Consider the following 22,769-nt stretch of genomic DNA (forward strand, 5'->3'; position numbering starts at 1 on the left):
CCCTGTATTTTTACAGCATACAAGACAGGGCCAGTGTACATTTATTTAAACAGCAACACCCCTGTATTTTTACAACATACTGGACCAGTGTACTTTTATTTTAACAACAGCACACCTGTATTTTTACAGCATACAGGACCAGTGTACTTTTTTTTTAACAAAAGCACCTCTGTATTTTGACAGCATACAGGACCAGTGTATTTTTTTATTATAACAATAGCACCCCAGAATTTTTACAGCATACAGGGCTAGTGTGCTCTTATTTAAACAACAGAGCCCCTGTATTTTTACAACATACTGGACCAGTGTACTTTTATTTTAACAACAGCACACCTGTATTTTTACAGGATACAGGACGTGTACTTTTATTTTAACAAAAGCACCTCTGTATTTTGACAGCATACAGGGCCAGTGTATTTTTTATTTTAACAACAGCACCCCAGAATTTTTACAGCATACAGGGCTAGTGTGCTCTTATTTAAACAACAGAGCCCCTGTATTTTTACAACATACTGGACCAGTGTACTTTTATTTTAACAACAGCACCTCAGTATTTTGACAGCATACAGGGCCAGTGTATTTTTTTTATTTTAACAACAGCACCGATTAATTTTTACAGCATACAGGGCTAGTGTGCTTTTATTTAAACAGCAACACCCCAGTATTTTTACAACATACAGGACCAGTTTATTTTTATGTTAACAACAGCACCCCTGTATTTTTACAGCATACAGGACCAGTGTACTTTTATTTTAACAACAGCACCCCTATATTTTTACAGCATACAGGGCCAGTGTACCTTTATTTTAACAGCATCCCTGTATTTTTACAGCATACATGATCAGTGTACTTTTATTTTAAAAATAGCACCCCTGTATTTTTACAGCATACAGGACTGGGCCAGTGTACATTTATCTTCACTGCACCCCTGTATTTTTTCAGCAAACAGGACCAGTGTACTTTTATTTTAACAACAGCACCCCTGAATTTTTACAGCATAAAGGGCCAGTGTACTTTTATTTTAACAACAGGACCCTTGAATTTTTACAGCATACAAGACAGGGCCATTGTACTTTTATTTTAACAACAGGACACTGAATTTTTACAGCATGCAGGGCCAGTGTACTTTTTATTTTAACAACAGCATGCCTATATTTTTGCAGCATACAAGACAGGGCCATTGTACTTTTATTTTAACAACAGGACACTGAATTTTTACAGCATACAGGGCCAGTGTACTTTTTATTTTAACAACAGCACGCCTATATTTTTGCAGCATACATGGCCAGTGTACTTTTATTTTAACAACAGCACCCCTGAATTTTTACAGCATACATGATCAGTGTACATTTATTTTAACAACAGCACACCTGTATTTTTACAGCATACTGGGCCAGTGTACTTTATTTTAACAGCACCCCTTAATTTTTACAGCATACAAGACAGGGCCAGCACCCCTGTATTTTCACAGCATACAGAAGGACAGTGCCCCTGTACAGCACAGTGACAGCCAGGACAGCAACACCCATGTACAGCTGCAGCACCCCTAACAGCACATGAAAAACCAGTGACAGCCAGGACAGCACCCCTAACATCACAGGGACTACACAGTGACAGCAACAGCACCCCTACAGATCACACACTGATCCCACCTGACACCACCACGACAGAGAGACAGAAGTCTGTGTTCCTCACTCTCCAAGTCCAGAGTGAAAATGGCGGCAACACGCGTCAGTTTATATGGAATCCAAAACCTGCAATAATCCAACAGCGGGATGATGACGTTTTGCCTCGTTCTGGTTGCCGAGTCTGGCGGGAAGTACCGAGCCGGACTCGGATTCTGGCTCGGAGCATGAAATTCGGGGGGGTTCGGTTCTCTGAGAACTGAACCCGCTCATCCCTAGTTACCAGCCAAAAGATCATTCCTTATGTCTGCACATCCCTCTTTCCTCCTCCTGCACTCAGCTTCTCACTACATCTTCCTGTGTTCTCCTGATCTACTTCATCTCCTGACTCCAACTCCTTTTAACTGAACTCATCTACATTTAAACTGTACCTAACTTAACCATTTCAAACTGGCATATTCCTATTAATTCCCTTGTAACTGACAACTGTCAGATTCCAAAGGGTCGTAAAACATGTCCTGTTGTTCTGCCCCAAGTAGGAAAACAGGACATGTATTTTTTAGAGATGAGCGGATTCGGTTTTACTCGGTTTTACTCGGTTCTCAAAACGGCATCTTATTGGCTCACGGATGTCACGTGTTTTGGATAGCCAATAAGATGCCGTTTTGAGAACCGAGTAAAACCGAGTAAAACCGAATCCGCTCATCTCTAGTATTTTTGTTACTTCCTTTTTCATCAAAGATCTTCTTTTGGTTATTTGAAGTCGAACTATGGCCCCTATTCAGACCGGATCGCTGTGCTGCAAATTACACAGTCCTGCGATCAGATAGTCGCTGCCCAGGGGAAGCAAAAATTTGCCCCATGCAAGTGTGCAAATGCATGTGTACATTGTGCAAAAAATCCCCTCAGTCAGCGGACCGCTGCAAAACCATTCGCATCACACTGACCATCGAATGTTTTTCCCATTCTGTGCGGTCTGTGCGTAGCTCAATACTTACTCCTCCAGTGCGAAGAAATCAGGCTGATCGGGTCCGGAGCTGACGTCACACACCCTCCCTGAAAACGCTTTGGAGCACCTGTTTTTTTCAAGACACTCCGAGAAAATTGCAAGTTACCACCCACACACATCCTCTTCCTGTCAATCACCTTGCAAACAGCCGTGCAATCGAATTTTTCGCACCATCCAGTTGCTGTATGGCGACACACCTGCACATTGTGGTGCATACGCATGCGCAGTAGTTCGATAATTGCCCGCTGTGCAAAATGGCACAGCAGCAATCAGGTCTGAATCGGGACCCATATTTGCTTGCTTCTGGTGTTAGCATCAACAATTGGGACTTGTTAGTACAGTTGAAGTTCAGTAGATCTTGTGTTGTCATTGTCTCTGTCCTGCAGCATAACTAGACAGAAGGCCATATGGTTTATAAGGTATGCATTCAATATCCCGGCTGTCGGCATCCCGGTGCTCAGCATACCGGCGACGGGATCCCAACCACCGGGATACTGGCCCCTTGTCCCCCTCTTGGGGTGTCCACGACACCTCTGGAGGGACAATAAATAGTGTGGCACGCATAACGCACCACCTTGCCCGCAACATCACAAGTGCTGTGAGCCCACAAGGGGCTCTTTTGTGCTCATCCCACTGCCGGCATTCCGGCACCTGGCATCCTGCGGTTGGGATTCTGACCGCCATGAAGATGGGCACCGATATACAGTTGTGCTTATAAGTTTACATACCCTAGCAGAATTTGTGATTTTCTGGCCATTTGTCAGAGAATATGAATGATAACTCACAAACTTTTCTTTCACTCATGGTTACTGGTTGGGTGAAGCCATTTATTGTCAAACAACTGTGTTTACTCTTTTTAAATCATAATGACAACAGAAACTACCCAAGGACCCTGATCAAAAGTTTACATACCCCAGTTTTTAATACCGTGCATTGCCCCCTTTAACATCGATGACAGCTTGAAGTCTTTTGTGGTAGTTGTGGATGAGGCTCTTTATTTTCTCAGATGGTAAAGCTGCCCATTCTTCTTGGCAAAAAGCCTCCAGTTCCTGTAAATTCTTGGGCTGTCTTGCATGAACTGCACGTTAGAGATCTCCCCAGAGTGGCTCAATGATATTGAGGTCAGGAGACTGAGATGGCCACTCCAGAACCTTCACTTTATTCTGATGTAGCCAATGACAGGTCGACTTTGCCTTGTGTTTTGGATCATTGTCATGTTGGAACGTCCAAGTACATCCCATGCGCAGCTTCCGGGCTGATGAGTGCAAATTTTCCTCCAGTATTTTCTGAAAACATGCTGCATTCATCTTGCCATCAATTTTGACCAAGTTTCCAGTGCCTTTGTTGCTCACACATTCCCCAAAACATCAGCGATCCACCTCCGTGTTTCACAGTAGGAATGGTGTACCTTTCATCATAGGCCTTGTTGACTCCTCTCCAAATGTAACGTTTATGGTTGTGGCCAAAAAGTTCAATTTTGGTCTCATCACTCCAAATGACTTTGTTCCAGAAGTTTTGAGGCTTGTCTCTGTTCTGTTTGGAGTATTGTAAGCGGGATGCTTTGTGGCATTTGCGTAGTATTGGCTTTCTTCTGGCGACTCGACCATGCAGTCCATTTTTCTTCAAATGCCTCCTTATTGTGCATCTTGAAACAACCACACCACTTTTTTTCAGAGAGTCCTGTATTTCAGCTGAAGTTATTTGTGGATTTTTCTTTGCATCCCGAACAATTTTCCTGGCAGTTGTGGCTGAAATTTTTGTTGGTCTACCTGACTGTGATTTGGTTTCCACAGAACCCCTCATTTTCCACTTCTTAATTAGAGTTTGAACACTGCTGATTGGCATTCTCAGTTGCTTGGATATCTTTTTATATCCCTTTCCTGTTGTATACAGTTCAATAACCTTTTCCCGCAGATCCTTTGACAATTCTTTTGCTTTCCCCATGACTCAGAATCCAGACACGTCAGTGCAGCACTGGATGAAAGATGCAAGGGTCTTTCAAGAGTCCAGAAACTCATTGACCTTTTATACACACACACACTGATTACAAGCAAACAGATCACAGGTGAGGATGGTTACCTTTAGTAGCCGTTCAAACCCGTTTGTGTCAACTTGTGTGCATGTTATAAGGCCAAAATCTCCAACGTATGTAAACTTTTGATCAGCATCATTTGGGTAGTTTCTGTTGTCATTATGATTTAAAAAGAGTAAACACAGTTGTTTGACAATAAGTGGCTTCACCCAACCACTAACCACGAGTGAAAGAAAAGTTTGTGAGTTATCATTCATATTCTCTGACAAATGGCCAGAAAATCACAAATTCTGCTAGGGTATGTAAACTTATGAGCACAACTGTATTTATATACCAGTCCAGTTTATACACTTCTTAAAGGTATTATATTGCAAATCTTAATTCTGATCAGTATAAACCTGTTCCCTACACAATGTCTTACAGTAAACACAAATACACATCTACAGTATATACACACATATACAGATTGTCCATACTGGCCTGCATGCACAGCCGACGGGGAACCAGCGATGAACGAGCGCGGGGTGCACATCGTTCATCGCTGGAGCCTCCACACTGAAAGATATGAACGTTATCTTGTTCATTAATGAACGTGATCGTTCATATATTTGAGTATTATTACCCACTGTGTAGGGCCGATAACATTCAAACCTATTACTTACTATAAACTATATATCAATACCAGTTACTACAGTGGATGGCAGTTATTAGGTCGACATGAGTTAGGTCGACATACATTAGGTCAACATGATCACTAGGTTGACATGGTCATTCGGGCGACATGTACTAGGTCGACATGGAAAAAAGTCGACATGAGTTTTGAATTTTTTTTTTACTTTTTTGACCTTTTTCATACTTAACAATCCACATAGATTACAATTGGGAATGGTAACCTGTGCCGAGCACAGAGGTAGTGGAGCGAGGCACTGTGCCTGAAGCATGGCGAGCAAAGGGACACGGTGCACTAATTGGGGTTCCCGCAGTGGCGTCATGAGGCGGGTGCGGGGGGTGCGGCACGCACCCGGGTGTCACCCTTCAGTGGGGTGACAGCAAACAAGAGCCGCACACCTCACACCTGTTGCATTCCTACCATGACACTGACAATGTGTCAGAAAGCACGGACCCAGCCGTGGCGCACACGCACCTGCTCGGGGGGGGGGGGGGTTTGCACGATCATAACTGTGCCGCGGCGTCCTCTTGTTGTGAATACATCCCTCTGCTGACTCAAGTCGCTGCCTGAATACCGCCGCCGCCGGGTCCGTACTGGCGGTTCCTGACAGTCTCCTCAGCCAGGATGCCGGTCGCTGTACGTCACTCCTCATGACGTCATCTTGCGCGCCGGCACCGCTTGCAGCTTGCCATTCTCCTCACCGCCGCCGGCCATGTTCTGCACACCGCAGCCCACTTCCTCCGCTGCCTAGGGCGGCCGCCTACTACACCCCCCTCCGCTGCTCAGGTACTTACCCTGCTTCCCTATGTCCCTGTCACTGCTGTCACTCACTTTCCCTGCTGTCACTGTACCTCTGTCACTATACCTCTGTCACTGTCCCTGCTGTCACTGTACCTCTGTCACTATACCTCTGTCACTGTCCCTGCTGTCACTGTACCTCTGTCACTATACCTCTGTCCCTGTCCCTGCTGTCACGGTCCTGCTGTCACTATATCTCTCACTGTCCCTGCTGTCACTATACCTCTGTCACTGTCCCTGCTGTCACTATACCTCTGTCACTGTCCCTGCTGTCACGGTCCCTGCTGTCACCGCTGTCACTGTCCCTCTGTCACTGCACCTCTGCCACTGTCCCTGCTGTCACTGTCCCTGCTGTCACTCTCCCTGTCCCTGAATTTTGGATAATACCGTGTGCTACAATGTGAATTTCGGCTCATTCAGTGTGCTACAATGTGAGTTTCGGTTCATTCAGTGTGCTACAATGTGAGTTTCGGTTCATTCAGTGTGCTACAATGTGAATTTCGGCTCATTCAGTGTGCTACAATGTGAATTTCAGCTCATACAGTGTGCTACAAGTGAGTTTCGGCTCATTCAGTGTGCTACAATGTGAATTTTGGCTCATTCAGTGTGCTACAATGTGAGTTTCGGTTCATTCAGTGTACTACAATGTGAATTTCGGCTCATTCAGTGTGCTACAATGTGACTGTCGGCTCATTCAGTGTGCTACAATGTGAATTTCGGCTCATTCAGTGTGCTACAATGTGAATTTCGGCTCATTCAGTGTGCTACAATGTGAGTTTCGGCTCATTCAGTGTGCTACAATGTGAATTTCAGCTCATACAGTGTGCTACAAGTGAGTTTCGGCTCATTCAGTGTGCTACAATGTGAATTTTGGCTCATTCAGTGTGCTACAATGTGAGTTTCGGTTCATTCAGTGTACTACAATGTGAATTTCGGCTCATTCAGTGTGCTACAATGTGACTGTCGGCTCATTCAGTGTGCTACAATGTGAATTTCGGCTCATTCAGTGTGCTACAATGTGAATTTCGGCTCATTCTGTGTGCTACAATGTGAGTTTCGGTTCATTCAGTGTGCTACAATGTGAGTTTCGGTTCATTCAGTGTGCTACAATGTGAGTTTCGGTTCATTCAGTGTGCTACAATGTGAATTTCGGCTCATTCAGTGTGCTACAATGTGAATTTCGGCTCATACAGTGTGCTACAAGTGAGTTTCGGCTCATTCAGTGTGCTACAATGTGAATTTTGGCTCATTCAGTGTGCTACAATGTGAGTTTCGGTTCATTCAGTGTGCTACAATGTGAGTTTCGGTTCATTCAGTGTGCTACAATGTGAGTTTCGGTTCATTCAGTGTGCTACAATGTGAGTTTCGGCTCAGTCAGTGTGCTACAATGTGAATTTCGGCTCATTCAGTGTGCTACAATGTGAGTTTCGGTTCATTCAGTGTGCTACAATGTGAATTTTGGCTCATTCAGTGTGCTACAATGTGAGTTTCGGTTCATTCAGTGTGCTACAATGTGAGTTTCGGTTCATTCAGTGTGCTACAATGTGAATTTCGGCTCATTCATTGTGCTACAATGTGAGTTTCGGTTCATTCAGTGTGCTACAATGTGAATTTTGGCTCATTCAGTGTGCTACAATGTGAGTTTCGGTTCATTCAGTGTGCTGCAATGTGAGTTTCGGTTCATTCAGTGTGCTACAATGTGAATTTCGGCTCATTCAGTGTGCTACAATGTGAATTTCGGATCATTCAGTGTGCTATAATGTGAATTTCGGATCATTCAGTGTGCTATAATGTGAATTTTGGATCATTCTGTGTTCTATGATGTGAATTTCGGATAATTCTGTGTTCTATGATGTGAATTTCGGCTCATTCAGTGTGCTACAATATGAATTTCGGATCAATCTGTGTGCTATAATGTGAATTTCGGATCATTCTTTATTCTATGATGTGAATTTCGGATAATTCTGTGTTCTATGATGTGAATTTCGGCTCATTCTGTGTTCTATAATGTGAATTTCGGCTCATACTCAATTATGGACATAATTCTGGTCGCATTTAATTTTAGCAATAAAATTGCTAAAATGCGCCACGCTGACAGTGAGCATGCAATCAAAGTGCGGTCGCATCCCTGAAGGACTGCACTTTCATTGGGGGCCGGCGTAGCAGGGTGTGGTTGGGAAAGGGGATCAGAGCTTTTTTGGGGCGGCTATGTGACATCACACGCACCCACTGCAACCCGAAAAATGGCGGTGCATTGCCTGCATACTCAGCCTATCTACGTCTGCAGGGGGTCATCCTTCGTATCTGCTTCAGCGATGTGATCGCAAAATAATTGAAATCGCATCGCTGGATGCCAATTAGCATCCTGGACGGACCCCAGCATGCTACAGAAACGATTGCAGATTCTGCTTTTAAGCAGAATATGCAAACCAACCTAAATAGGGTCCTATGTCACTACTATTGCCATCGCATTCAGTGATATACAGGAATTATGATTTACAAGTAAAACTAGTACAAAAACATTTCTAAGGATTGCTTGTGGTGTGATATGGGAGAAGGTCCATGGGGGGGTGACACCATGGCCAGTATTTACTAAAAATCCGAGTTTGGTCGATATTTTTTTTTTTTCTAAGTCCCAATCCGGGAATTCACTAAGCACCAATCTCGGCAGTGTCTGGTCTATTCGTAATGGTTTGACTGACAACGTCCCGAAATACGAATGAATAGACCATCGGTCAAACGCGGCTGTTATTTCATAGAATACGGGAATTCACTATTCATTCGTATTTTGGTGTTAGTCTCTGAGGGCTCAAATGCGGTCGTATTTTTTTGCGATTCGTTAAAAAAAGCGGCAAAAAAATAGACCTGCTTTTTTCAGTCGTGTTTACATGTGTTGGCAATAAAAAATCACTCACACCTGAATTAGGATGCCTATAAAAGGATGTTAGGCCCATTTCAATACACCTACGCTCAGAAATGGCAGCAGGACTGTGGGCCAGTGATCTTTTGTGTGCTGTGGGATTCCTCAGACTCAGACATCAGCCTGTAAGTACTAGAGATGTGCACTTGAAATTTTTCGGGTTTTGTGTTTTGGTTTTGGGTTCGGTTCCGCGGCCGTGTTTTGGGTTCGACCGCGTTTTGGCAAAACCTCACCGAATTTTTTTTGTCGGATTCGGGTGTGTTTTGGATTAGGGTGTTTTTTTCAAAAAACACTAAAAAACAGCTTAAATCATAGAATTTGGGGGTCATTTTGATCCCAAAGTATTATTAACCTCAAAAACCATAATTTCCACTCATTTTCAGTCTATTCTGAATACCTCACACCTCACAATATTATTTTTAGTCCTAAAATTTGCACCGAGGTCGCTGGATGACTAAGCTAAGCGACCCTAGTGGCCGACACAAACACCTGGCCCAACTAGGAGTGGCACTGCAGTGTCACGCAGGATGGCCCTTCCAAAAAACACTCCCCAAACAGCACATGACGCAAAGAAGAAAAAAAGAGGCGCAATGAGGTAGCTGTGTGAGTAAGATAAGCGACCCTAGTGGCCGACACAAACACCTGGCCCATCTAGGAGTGGCACTGCAGTGTCACGCAGGATGGCCCTTCCAAAAAACACTCCCCAAACAGCACATGACGCAAAGAAGAAAAAAAGAGGCGCAATGAGGTAGCTGTGTGAGTAAGATAAGCGATCCTAGTGGCCGACACAAACACCTGGCCCATCTAGGAGTGGCACTGCAGTGTCACGCAGGATGGCCCTTCCAAAAAACACTCCCCAAACAGCACATGACGCAAAGAAGAAAAAAAGAGGCGCAATGAGGTAGCTGTGTGAGTAAGATAAGCGACCCTAGTGGCCGACACAAACACCTGGCCCATCTAGGAGTGGCACTGCAGTGTCACGCAGGATGGCCCTTCCAAAAAACACTCCCCAAACAGCACATGACGCAAAGAAGAAAAAAAGAGGCGCAATGAGGTAGCTGTGTGAGTAAGATAAGCGACCCTAGTGGCCGACACAAACACCTGGCCCATCTAGGAGTGGCACTGCAGTGGCACGCAGGATGGCCCTTCCAAAAAACACTCCCCAAACAGCACATGACGCAAATAAAAATGAAAGAAAAAAGAGGTGCAAGATGGAATTGTCCTTGGGCCCTCCCACCCACCCTTATGTTGTATAAACAGGACATGCACACTTTAACCAACCCATCATTTCAGTGACAGGGTCTGCCACACGACTGTAACTGAAATGATGGGTTGGTTTGGACCCCCACCGAAAAAGAAGCAATTAATCTCTCCTTGCACAAACTGGCTCTACAGAGGCAAGATGTCCACCTCATCATCCTCCTCCGATATATCACCGTGTACATCCCGCTCCTCACAGATTATCAATTCGTCCCCACTGGAATCCACCATCTCAGCTCCCTGTGTACTACTTTGTGGAGGCAATTGCTGCTGGTCAATGTCTCCATGGAGGAATTGATTATAATTCATTTTAATGAACATCATCTTCTCCACATTTTCTGGAAGTAACCTTGTACGCCGATTGCTGACAAGGTGAGCGGCGGCACTACACACTCTTTCGGAGTACACACTTGTGGGAGGGCAACTTAGGTAGAATAAAGCCAGTTTGTGCAAGGGCCTCCAAATTGCCTCTTTTTCCTGCCAGTATAAGTACGGACTGTCTGACGTGCCTACTTGGATGCGGTCACTCATATAATCCTCCACCATTCTTTCAATGGGGAGAGAATCATATGCAGTGACAGTAGACGACATGTCCGTAATCGTTGTCAGGTCCTTCAGTCCAGACCAGATGTCAGCATCAGCAGTCGCTCCAGACTGCCCTGCATCACCGCCAGCGGGTGGGCTCGGAATTCTGAGCCTTTTCCTCGCACCCCCAGTTGCGGGAGAATGTGAAGGAGGAGATGTTGACAGGTCGCGTTCCGCTTGACTTGACAATTTTGTCACCAGCAGGTCTTTGAACCCCAGCAGACTTGTGTCTGCCGGAAAGAGAGATCCAAGGTAGGTTTTAAATCTAGGATCGAGCACGGTGGCCAAAATGTAGTGCTCTGATTTCAACAGATTGACCACCCGTGAATCCTTGTTAAGCGAATTAAGGGCTCCATCCACAAGTCCCACATGCCTAGCGGAATCGCTCCCTTTTAGCTCCTCCTTCAATGCCTCCAGCTTCTTCTGCAAAAGCCTGATGAGGGGAATGACCTGACTCAGGCTGGCAGTGTCTGAACTGACTTCACGTGTGGCAAGTTCAAAAGGTTGCAGAACCTTGCACAACGTTGAAATCATTCTCCACTGCGCTTGAGACAGGTACATTCCACCTCCTATATCGTGCTCAATTGTATAGGCTTGAATGGCCTTTTGCTGCTCCTCCAACCTCTGAAGCATATATAGGGTTGAATTCCACCTCGTTACCACTTCTTGCTTCAGATGATGGCCGGGCAGGTTCAGGCGTTTTTGGTGGTGCTCCAGTCTTCTGTACGTGGTGCCTGTCCTCCGAAAGTGTCCCGCAATTCTTCTGGCCACCGACAGCATCTCTTGCACGCCCCTGTCGTTTTTAAAAAAATTCTGTACCACCAAATTCAAGGTATGTGCAAAACATGGGACGTGCTGGAATTTGCCCATATTTAATGCACACACAATATTCCTGGCGTTGTCCGATGCCACAAATCCACAGGAGAGTCCAATTGGGGTAAGCCATTCCGCGATGATCTTCCTCAGTTGCCGTAAGAGGTTTTCAGCTGTGTGCGTATTCTGGAAACCGGTGATACAAAGCGTAGCCTGCCTAGGAAAGAGTTGGCGTTTGCGAGATGCTGCTACTGGTGCCGCCGCTGCTGTTCTTGCGGCGGGCGTCCATACATCTACCCAGTGGGCTGTCACAGTTATATAGTCCTGACCCTGCCCTGCTCCACTTGTCCACATGTCCGTGGTTAAGTGGACATTGAGTACAACTACATTTTTTAGGACACTGGTGAGTCTTTTTCTGACGTCCGTGTACATTCTCGGTATCGCCTGCCTAGAGAAGTGGAACCTAGATGGTATTTGGTAACGGGGGCACACTACCTCAAGAAATTGTCTTGTTCCCTGTGAACTAACGGCGGATACCGGACGCACGTCTAACACCAACATAGTTGTCAAGGCCTCAGTTATCCGCTTTGCAACAGGATGACTGCTGTGATATTTCATCTTCCTCGCAAAGGACTGTTGGACAGTCAATTGCTTGGTGGAAGTAGTAAAAGTGGGCTTACGACTTCCCCTCTGGGATGACCATCGACTCCCAGCAGCAACAACAGCAGCGCCAGCAGCAGTAGGCGTTACACGCAAGGATGCATCGGAGGAATCCCAGGCAGGAGAGGACTCGTCAGAATTGACAGTAAGCTACTATAGTAGTATGTATCAAGAAGAAAAAAAAAAAAAAACACGGGTAGGTGGTATACAATTATGGATGGACCAGCGACTGCCGACACAGAGGTAGCTACAGCCGTGGACTACCGTACTGTGTCTGCTGCTAATATAGACTGGATGATAATGAGATGAAATAATTATATATATATATATATATATAATATCACTAGTACTGCAGCCGGACAGGTATATATATTTATTATGTAATGACTGATGACGGACCTGCTGGACACTGTCAGCTCAGCAGCACCGCAGACTGCTACAGTAAGCTACTATAGTAGTATGTATCAAGAAGAAAGAAAAAAAAAACACGGGTAGGTGGTATACAATTATGGATGGACCAGCAACTGCCGACACAGAGGTAGCTACAGCCGTGGACTACCGTACTGTGTCTGCTGCTAATATAGACTGGATGATAATGAGATGAAATTAATATATATATATATATATATATATATATAATATCACTAGTACTGCAGCCGGACAGGTATATATATTTATTATGTAATGACTGATGACGGACCTGCTGGACCCTGTCAGCTCAGCAGCACCGCAGACTGCTACAGTAAGCTACTATAGTAGTATGTATCAAGAAGAAAGAAAGAAAAAAAACACGGGTAGGTGGTATACAATTATGGATGGACCAGCGACTGCCGACACAGAGGTAGCTACAGCCGTGGACTACCGTACTGTGTCTGCTGCTAATATAGACTGGATGATAATGAGATGAAATTAATATATATATATATATATATATAATATCACTAGTACTGCAGCCGGACAGGTATATATATTTATTATGTAATGACTGATGACGGATCTGCTGGACACTGTCAGCTCAGCAGCACCGCAGACTGCTACAGTAAGCTACTATAGTAGTATGTATCAAGAAGAAAGAAAAAAAAAACACGGGTAGGTGGTATACAATTATGGATGGACCAGCGACTGCCGACACAGAGGTAGCTACAGCCATGGACTACCGTACTGTGTCTGCTGCTAATATAGACTGGATGATAATGAGATGAAATTAATATATATATATATATAATTAATATCACTAGTACTGCAGCTGGACAGGTATATATATTTATTATGTAATGACTGATGACGGACCTGCTGGACACTGTCAGCTCAGCAGCACCGCAGACTGCTACAGTAAGCTACTATAGTAGTATGTATCAAGAAGAAAGAAAAAAAAAAACACGGGTAGGTGGTATACAATTATGGATGGACCAGCGACTGCCGACACAGAGGTAGCTACAGCCGTGGACTACCGTACTGTGTCTGCTGCTAATATAGACTGGATGATAATGAGATGAAATTAATATATATATATATATATATATATATATATATATAATTAATATCACTAGTACTGCAGCCGGACAGGTATATATATTTATTATGTAATGACTGATGACGGACCTGCTGGACACTGTCAGCTCAGCAGCACCGCAGACTGCTACAGTAAGCTACTATAGTAGTATGTATCAAGAAGAAAGAAAAAAAAAAAAACACGGGTAGGTGGTATACAATTATGGATGGACCAGCGACTGCCGACACAGAGGTAGCTACAGCCGTGGACTACCGTACTGTGTCTGCTGCTAATATAGACTGGATGATAATGAGATGAAATTAATATATATATATATATATATATAATATCACTAGTACTGCAGCCGGACAGGTATATATATTTATTATGTAATGACTGATGACGGACCTGCTGGACACTGTCAGCTCAGCAGCACCGCAGACTGCTACTGTAAGCTACTATAGTAGTATGTATCAAGAAGAAAGAAAAAAAAAAAACACGGGTAGGTGGTATACAATTATGGATGGACCAGCGACTGCCGACACAGAGGTAGCTACAGCCGTGGACTACCGTACTGTGTCTGCTGCTAATATAGACTGGATGATAATGAGATGAAATTAATATATATATATATATAATATCACTAGTACTGCAGCCGGACAGGTATATATATTTATTATGTAATGACTGATGACGGACCTGCTGGACACTGTCAGCTCAGCAGCACCGCAGACTGCTACAGTAAGCTACTATACTATAGTAGTATGTACAAAGAAGAAAGAAAAAAAAAAACCACGGGTAGGTGGTATACAATTATGGATGGACCAGCGACTGCCGACACAGAGGTAGCTACAGCCGTGGACTACCGTACTGTGTCTGCTGCTAATATAGACTGGATGATAATGAGATGAAATTAATATATATATATATAATATCACTAGTACTGCAGCCGGACAGGTATATATATACAGGTATATATATTTATTATGTAATGACTGATGACGGACCTGCTGGACACTGTCAGCTCAGCAGCACCGCAGACTGCTACAGTAAGCTACTATAGTAGTATGTATCAAGAAGAAAGAAGAAAAAAAAACACGGGTAGGTGGTATACAATATTATATATATATTATATACAATTATATATATATATATATATATTAAACTGGTGGTGATTATTAAACTGGTGGTCAGGTCACTGGTCACACTATCAGCAACGTGCAAGTAGTACTCCTAAGCAGACAATCACAATATATATTATACTGGTGGTCAGTGTGGTCACAATGGCAGTGTGGCACTCTGGCAGCAAAAGTGTGCACTGTACGTTATATGTACTCCTGAGTCCTGCTCTCAGACTCTAACTGCTCCCCACTGTCAGTGTCTCCCCCACAAGTCAGATATACATTATACAGTCACACTATCTATCTATCACTTCAGCAAGTAGTAGTACTCCTCCTAATGCTCCCCAAAATTACTACTGTGTCTCTCTCTACTCTAGTCTCACTCTCTTCTCTATAAACGGAGTGGACGCCAGCCACGTCCTCTCCCTATGAATCTCAATGCAAGTGTGAAAATGGCGGCGACGCGCGGCTCCTTATATAGAATCCGAGTCTCGCGATAGAATCCGAGCCTCGCGAGAATCCGACAGCGGGATGATGACGTTCGGGCGCGCTCGGGTTAACCGAGCAAGGCGGGAAGATCCGAGTCGCTCGGACCCGTGTAAAAAAACATGAAGTTCGGGCGGGTTCGGTTTCCGAGGAACCGAACCCGCTCATCTCTAGTAAGTACCCAGGGCCAAGAAAATGAACATGGTCAGCAGGTTGTACAGGTTCCGCGGAGGCTGCGCAGGCCTAGTTTTTTTAGGGGGCGTTTAAACTTGAACGCATTGTCCGATGATAAGGTCATACAGATGTTCCGTCTAAATCGTAACAACATTTTCCATCTGTATGACCTTGTCAAACTGGGCCTAGACCCTTAGACAGCACGCTCTCGCCCTGTCTCAGGCCTGCACAAACTCCTGGCTGTGTTGCACTTTATGACTACTGGCAGCTTTCAGGCTGTGTCTGGGGATGTCATAGGAATCTCACAGCCCTCATTTTCAAGAATCTTAATTAGTGATGTGCACCTGAAATTTTTCGGGTTTTGTGTTTTAGTTTTGGGTTCGGTTCCGTGGCCGTGTTTTGGGTTCGGACGCGTTTTGGCAAAACCTCACCGAATTTTTTTTGTCGGATTCGGGTGTGTTTTGGATTCGGGTGTTTTTTTAAAAAAACCCTAAAAAACAGTTTAAATCATAGAATTTGGGGGTCATTTTGATCCCATAGTATTATTAACCTCAATAACCATAATTTCCGCTAATTTTCAGTCTATTCTGAACACCTCACACCTCACAATATTATTTTTAGTCCTAAAATTTGCACCGAGGTCGCTGGATGGCTAAGCTAAGCGACCCTAGTGGCCGACACAAACACCTGGCCCATCTAGGAGTGGCACTGCAGTGTCACGCAGGATGGCCCTTCAAAAAAATACTCCCCAAAAAGCACATGACGCAAAGAAAAAAAGAGGCGCAATGAGGTAGCTGTGTGAGTAAGCTAAGCGACCCTAGTGGCCGGCACAAACACCTGGCCCATCTCACGCAGGATGGCCCTTCCAAAAAATACTCCCCACACAGCACATGACGCAAAGAAAAAAAGAGGCGCAAGCTCTTCCCGTCCAGTGTTGGGAAGGTCAGGCATCGCAACCGACACAATTGGACTCTCCTTTGGGATTTGTGATTTCGAAGAACGCACAGTTCTTTGCTGTGCTTTTGCCGCAAGTCTTTTCTTTTTTCTAGCGAGAGGATGAGTGCTTCCATCCTCATGTGAAGCTGAACCACTAGCCATGAACATAGGCCAGGGCCTCAGCCGTTCCTTGCCACTCCGTGTCGTAAATGGCATATTGGCAAGTTTAGGCTTCTCCTCAGACGCTTTTAATTTTGATTTTTGGGTCATTTTTTTACTGATCTTTTGTGTTTTGGATTTTACATGCTCTGTACTATGACATTGGGCATCGGCCTTGGCAGACGACGTTGATGGCATTTCATCGTCTCGGCCATGACTAGTGGCAGCAGCTTCAGCACGAGGTGGAAGTGGATCTTGATCTTTCCCTATTTTTTTAACCTCCACATTTTTGTTCTCCATATTTTGCGCACAACTAAAAGCCACCACAGGTATACAATGTAGATGGATGGATAGTATAGTATTATATTACTTATGGACGATGAGTGACGACACAGAGGTAGGTACAGCCGTGGCCTACCGTACTGCTGCTTATATATATAATATACTGTATAACGGACCTGGTGGACACTGTCAGCAGACTGCTAAACTAGTATGAAGAAAAAAAAAACCACCACAGGTATACAATGTAGATGGATGGATAGTATAGTATTATATTACTTATGGACGACGAGTGACGACACAGAGGTAGGTACAGCCGTGGCCTACCGTACTGCTGCTTATATATATAATATACTGTATAACGGACCTGGTGGACACTGTCAGCAGACTGCTAAACTAGTATGAAGAAAAACAAAACACCACAGGTATACAATGTAGATGGATGGATAGTATTATATTACTTATGGACGACGAGTGACGACACAGAGGTAGGTACAGCCGTGGCCTACCGTACTGCTGCTTATATATATAATATACTGTATAACGGACCTGGTGGACACTGTCAGCAGACTGCTAAACTAGTATTAAGAAAAAAAACAACAACACAGGTATACAATGTAGATGGATGGATAGTATAGTATTATATTACTTATGGACGACGAGTGCACTGACGACACAGAGGTAGGTACAGCCGTGGCCTACCGTACTGCTGCTTATATATATAATATACTGTATAACGGACCTGGTGGACACTGTCAGCAGACTGCTAAACTAGGATAAAGAAAAAAACAACAACACAGGTATACAATGTAGATGGATGGATAGTATAGTATTATATTACTTATGGACGACGAGTGCACTGACGACACAGAGGTAGGTACAGCCGTGGCCTACCGTACTGCTGCTTATATATATAATATACTGTATAACGGACCTGGTGGACACTGTCAGCAGACTGCTAAACTAGTATGAAAAAAAAAAAAACACCACAGGTATACAATGTAGATGGATGGATAGTATAGTATTATATTACTTGTGGACGACGAGTGCACTGACGACACAGAGGTAGGTACAGCCGTGGCCTACCGTACTGCTGCTTATATATATAATATACTGTATAACGGACCTGGTGGACACTGTCAGCAGACTGCTAAACTAGTATGAAGAAAGAAAAAAAAAACACAGGAGTGTATTTTAGGCAGACAAACGTATACTGGACTGGTGGTCACTGTCAGCAAAACTGTGCACTGTACTCCTGCTATAACTGCTCCCCAGTCCCCACAATTAGGCAGTGTGAGCAGAGCAGTGCACTCAGCACAGATATATCATGCAGCAGTGCAGCACACTGAGTGAGCACAGATATGGTGGTCGGAGCGTTTTTTTCAGGCAGAGAAACAAAGGATTAAACTCACTGGTGGTATAATCAAAACCCTGCACTGTACTCCCTAACAGCTGCTCCCCGTCCCCAATCCTCCCCACAATTATAACTAACTAAGTCACTCTGTGTTCTACTATAACGGAGAGGACGCCAGCCACGTCCTCTCCCTATCAATCTCAATGCACGTGTGAAAATGGCGGCGACGCGCGGCTCCATATATAGAATCCGAGTCTCGCGAGAATCCGACAGCGGGATGATGACGTTCGGGCGCGCTCGGGTTAACCGAGCAAGGCGGGAGGATCCGAGTCGCTCGGACCCGTGTAAAAAAGGTTCGGGCGGGTCGGATTCCGAGGATCCGAACCCGCTCATCACTAATCTTAATACAGGTGATGTATACCTAACAACCTCTTCTGTTTTGTGTTTGTTTTAATTTCTCGGTGGCCAGTTCTGTCCTAAAATCAGAAGTTTATTGTTCGTTAAAATGTTCACACAGGTTTTGGCTGTTTTGCAGCCCCACATCGAGGCCTCAATCTGCTTCCCTACCCAGGAGTCTCAGTGGCATGCCGTCAGGGTAGATTTCTATGAGCTGGCTGGCATGCCCAATGTGCTTGGAGCCATAGATTGCACACACATTCAGCTGAGACCACCTAGGGGCAGGCAGCACATATATACTAACCGCCATTTTCAACACTCCACAAATGTGCAGGTGGTTTGTGATGCAAATCTCAAAATAATGAGTGTTGTTGCTGGTTACCCTGGGGGCTGCCATGACTCCTTCATCCTCACTCAGTTATCCCTCTTTGATAAGTTTGAGGACGGACAAATGCCAGATGGATGGCTGCTGGGTATGTAATTTGATATGTGTAGGCCTGCGTATACTTTGTCCAAATACAGGGGCAGATGTATTAACCTGTAGAAGGCATAAGGAAGTGAGAAACCAGTGATCTGTGCAAGGTGTTAAAGGCACCAGCCAATCTGCTCCAATATGTAAATTAACATTTATGAACAGATTGTCTGCTGCCTTTTTTACCTTGCACATATCACTTGTTTTTCACTTCCTTATGCCTTCTACAGGTTAATACATCTGCCCCACAGTGTGTTACTTATGTGTTGCTGTATCTTCACATGAATCACGTTACTATATCTGTCTTTTAGGTGATGGAGGATATGGCTGTTTCTCTTGGCTTCTAACTCCATTGTCCCGACCTGATACCCCTGCTGAACACAATTTCAATAATGCACATAAGTCCACGCGGAATGTGATAGAAAGATGTTTTGGTGTGCTGAAATCTAGGTTTCGGTGTCTGGATAAGTCTGGTGGCACTGGCACATGCACACTATATAGCACAGTCACATGCACACTATATAGCACTGTCACATGCACACTATATAGCACTGTCACATGCACACTATATAGCACTGGCACATGCACACTATATAGCACTGGCACATGCACACTATATAGCACTGACACATGCACACTATATAGCACTGGCACATGCACACTATATAGCACTGTCACATGCACACTATATAGCACTGTCACATGCACACTATATAGCACTGTCACATGCACACTATATAGCACTGTCACATGCACACTATATAGCACTGGCACATGCACACTATATAGCACTGTCACATGCACACTATATAGCACTGGCACATGCACACTATATAGCACTGACACATACACACTATATAGCACTGGCACATGCACACTATATAGCACTGGCACATGCACACTATATAGCACTGACACATGCACACTATATAGCACTGGCACATGCACACTATATAGCACTGTCACATGCACACTATATAGCACTGTCACATGCACACTATATAGCACTGTCACATGCACACTATATAGCACTGGCACATGCACACTATATAGCACTGGCACATGCACACTATATAGCACTGGCACATGCACACTATATAGCACTGGCACATGCACACTATATAGCACTGTCACATGCACACTATATAGCACTGGCACATGCACACTATATAGCACTGTCACATGCACACTATATAGCACTGTCACATGCACACTATATAGCACTGGCACATGCACACTATATAGCACTGGCACATGCACACTATATAGCACTGGCACATGCACACTATATAGCACTGACACATGCACACTATATAGCACTGGCACATGCACACTATATAGCACTGGCACATGCACACTATATAGCACTGGCACATGCACACTATATAGCACTGTCACATGCACACTATATAGCACTGTCACATGCACACTATATAGCACTGGCACATGCACACTATATAGCACTGTCACATGCACACTATATAGCACTGGCACATGCACACTATATAGCACTGTCACTTGCACACTATATAGCACTGGCACATGTACACTATATAGCACTGGCACATGCACACTATATAGCACTGTCACATGCACACTATATAGCACTGTCACATGTACACTATATAGCACTGTCACATGCACACTATATAGCACTGTCACATGCACACTATATAGCACTGTCACATGCACACTATATAGCACTGTCACATGTACACTATATAGCACTGGCACATGCACACTATATAGACCTGTCACATGCACACTATATAGCACTGATACATGCACACTATATAGCACTGGCACATGCACACTATATAGCACTGGCACATGCACACTATATAGCACTGTCACATGCACACTATATAGCACTGTCACATGCACACTATATAGCACTGGCACATGCACACTATATAGCACTGGCACATGCACACTATATAGCACTGTCACATGCACACTATATAGCACTGGCACATGCACACTATATAACACTGGCACATGCACACTATATAGCACTGGCACATGCACACTATATAGCACTGGCACATGCACACTATATAACACTGGCACATGCACACTATATAGCACTGGCACATGCACACTATATAACACTGGCACATGTACACTATATAGCACTGGCACATGCACACTATATAGCACTGGCACATGCACACTATATAACACTGGCACATGCACACTATATAGCACTGTCACATGCACTCTATATAGCACTGGCACATGCACACTATATAGCACTGGCACATGCACACTATATAACACTGGCACACAGGGCCGGTTCAAGGGCGCTCTGCGCCCCGGGCATGAAAAGGGGTGTGGCCTAATACAGGGGCGTGGTCAGTTACGCCCCCTGTACATTGCTAGCGCCGCTTGAATGCTGAGCGGTGCGCGATGACGTCATCGCGCACCGCACAGCAAAAGGTCCTCTCCACGAAGGGAAACTAGACGCTATGCGTCTAGTTCCCTTCGTGGAGAGGACCTTTGCTGTGCGGTGCGCGATGACGTCATCGCGCACCGCTCAGCAAAGTTACTCTCCACGAAGGGAAACTAGACGCATAGCGTCTAGTTCCCTTCACAGGAGGCGGACGGGGAGGGCAGCGGGCAGCGGGCAGCCGAGGCGGACGGGGGACACAGCGGGCAGCAGTGGCGGATCTTGCCATGGTGCGGCGCCCTCCGGATGGCGCCAGCGCCCTCCGGAAGGCGGCGCCCCGGGCAAAAGTCCTGCTTGCCCGTGGCAAGATCCGCTACTGCTGGCACATGCACACTATATAGCACTGACACATGCACACTATATAGCACTGTCACATGCACACTATATAGCACTGACACATGCACACTATATAGCACTGTCACATGCACACTATATAACACTGGCACATGCAGTACATACCGATGCTGCATAGTGTTATTAATATTTAGGGGCTGTTATACGGAAACCCATTGGGGCAGCATATAGTGGGCCCAGGGAAATTATGCTGGACATGTATGGACCAATTTAAAAAGTAGCTGATCTGCATCCTCTTTGTAGAGGCATGTCTTGACACCGGGGGGCGGGATGTAATGGAGTCCAAGATCGCCGGAGGTGCCAGATGCCGGCTAATCTCTGTCTTTTTTTTTAAAAGGGCAATCACTTACAAGGCAAAACTGTGCCTTGTAAGTGATTGCCCCTTTAAAAAAACCATCAGAAATCGGCCAGGATCCTGCACCTCCTGTGATCTCGGACTCCATTACATCTCGCCACCGGTGTGACTTTGCATAGTAGACGTGGCTACAGATATAGCTCTGCATATGAAACTTGGCACTAGATGTGGCTATGCATTTAACGTTTGGCACCAGATATGTCTCTGTATATAAGACTTGGCACCAAATATGACTCTGCACATTACACTTGATCAGTGCAGAACTGTGACATAAAGTTCCCACCAAGGGAATACAATCATAGGAGTCCACTGTTCAGTCTCTGGGAGAGGATTGGCCAGCCATTATAGGATCACCAAAGTATGAATGGTG

Source organism: Pseudophryne corroboree, chromosome 1 (genome assembly GCF_028390025.1).
Source record: "Pseudophryne corroboree isolate aPseCor3 chromosome 1, aPseCor3.hap2, whole genome shotgun sequence".
Classification (NCBI taxonomy): Eukaryota; Metazoa; Chordata; class Amphibia; order Anura; family Myobatrachidae; genus Pseudophryne; species Pseudophryne corroboree.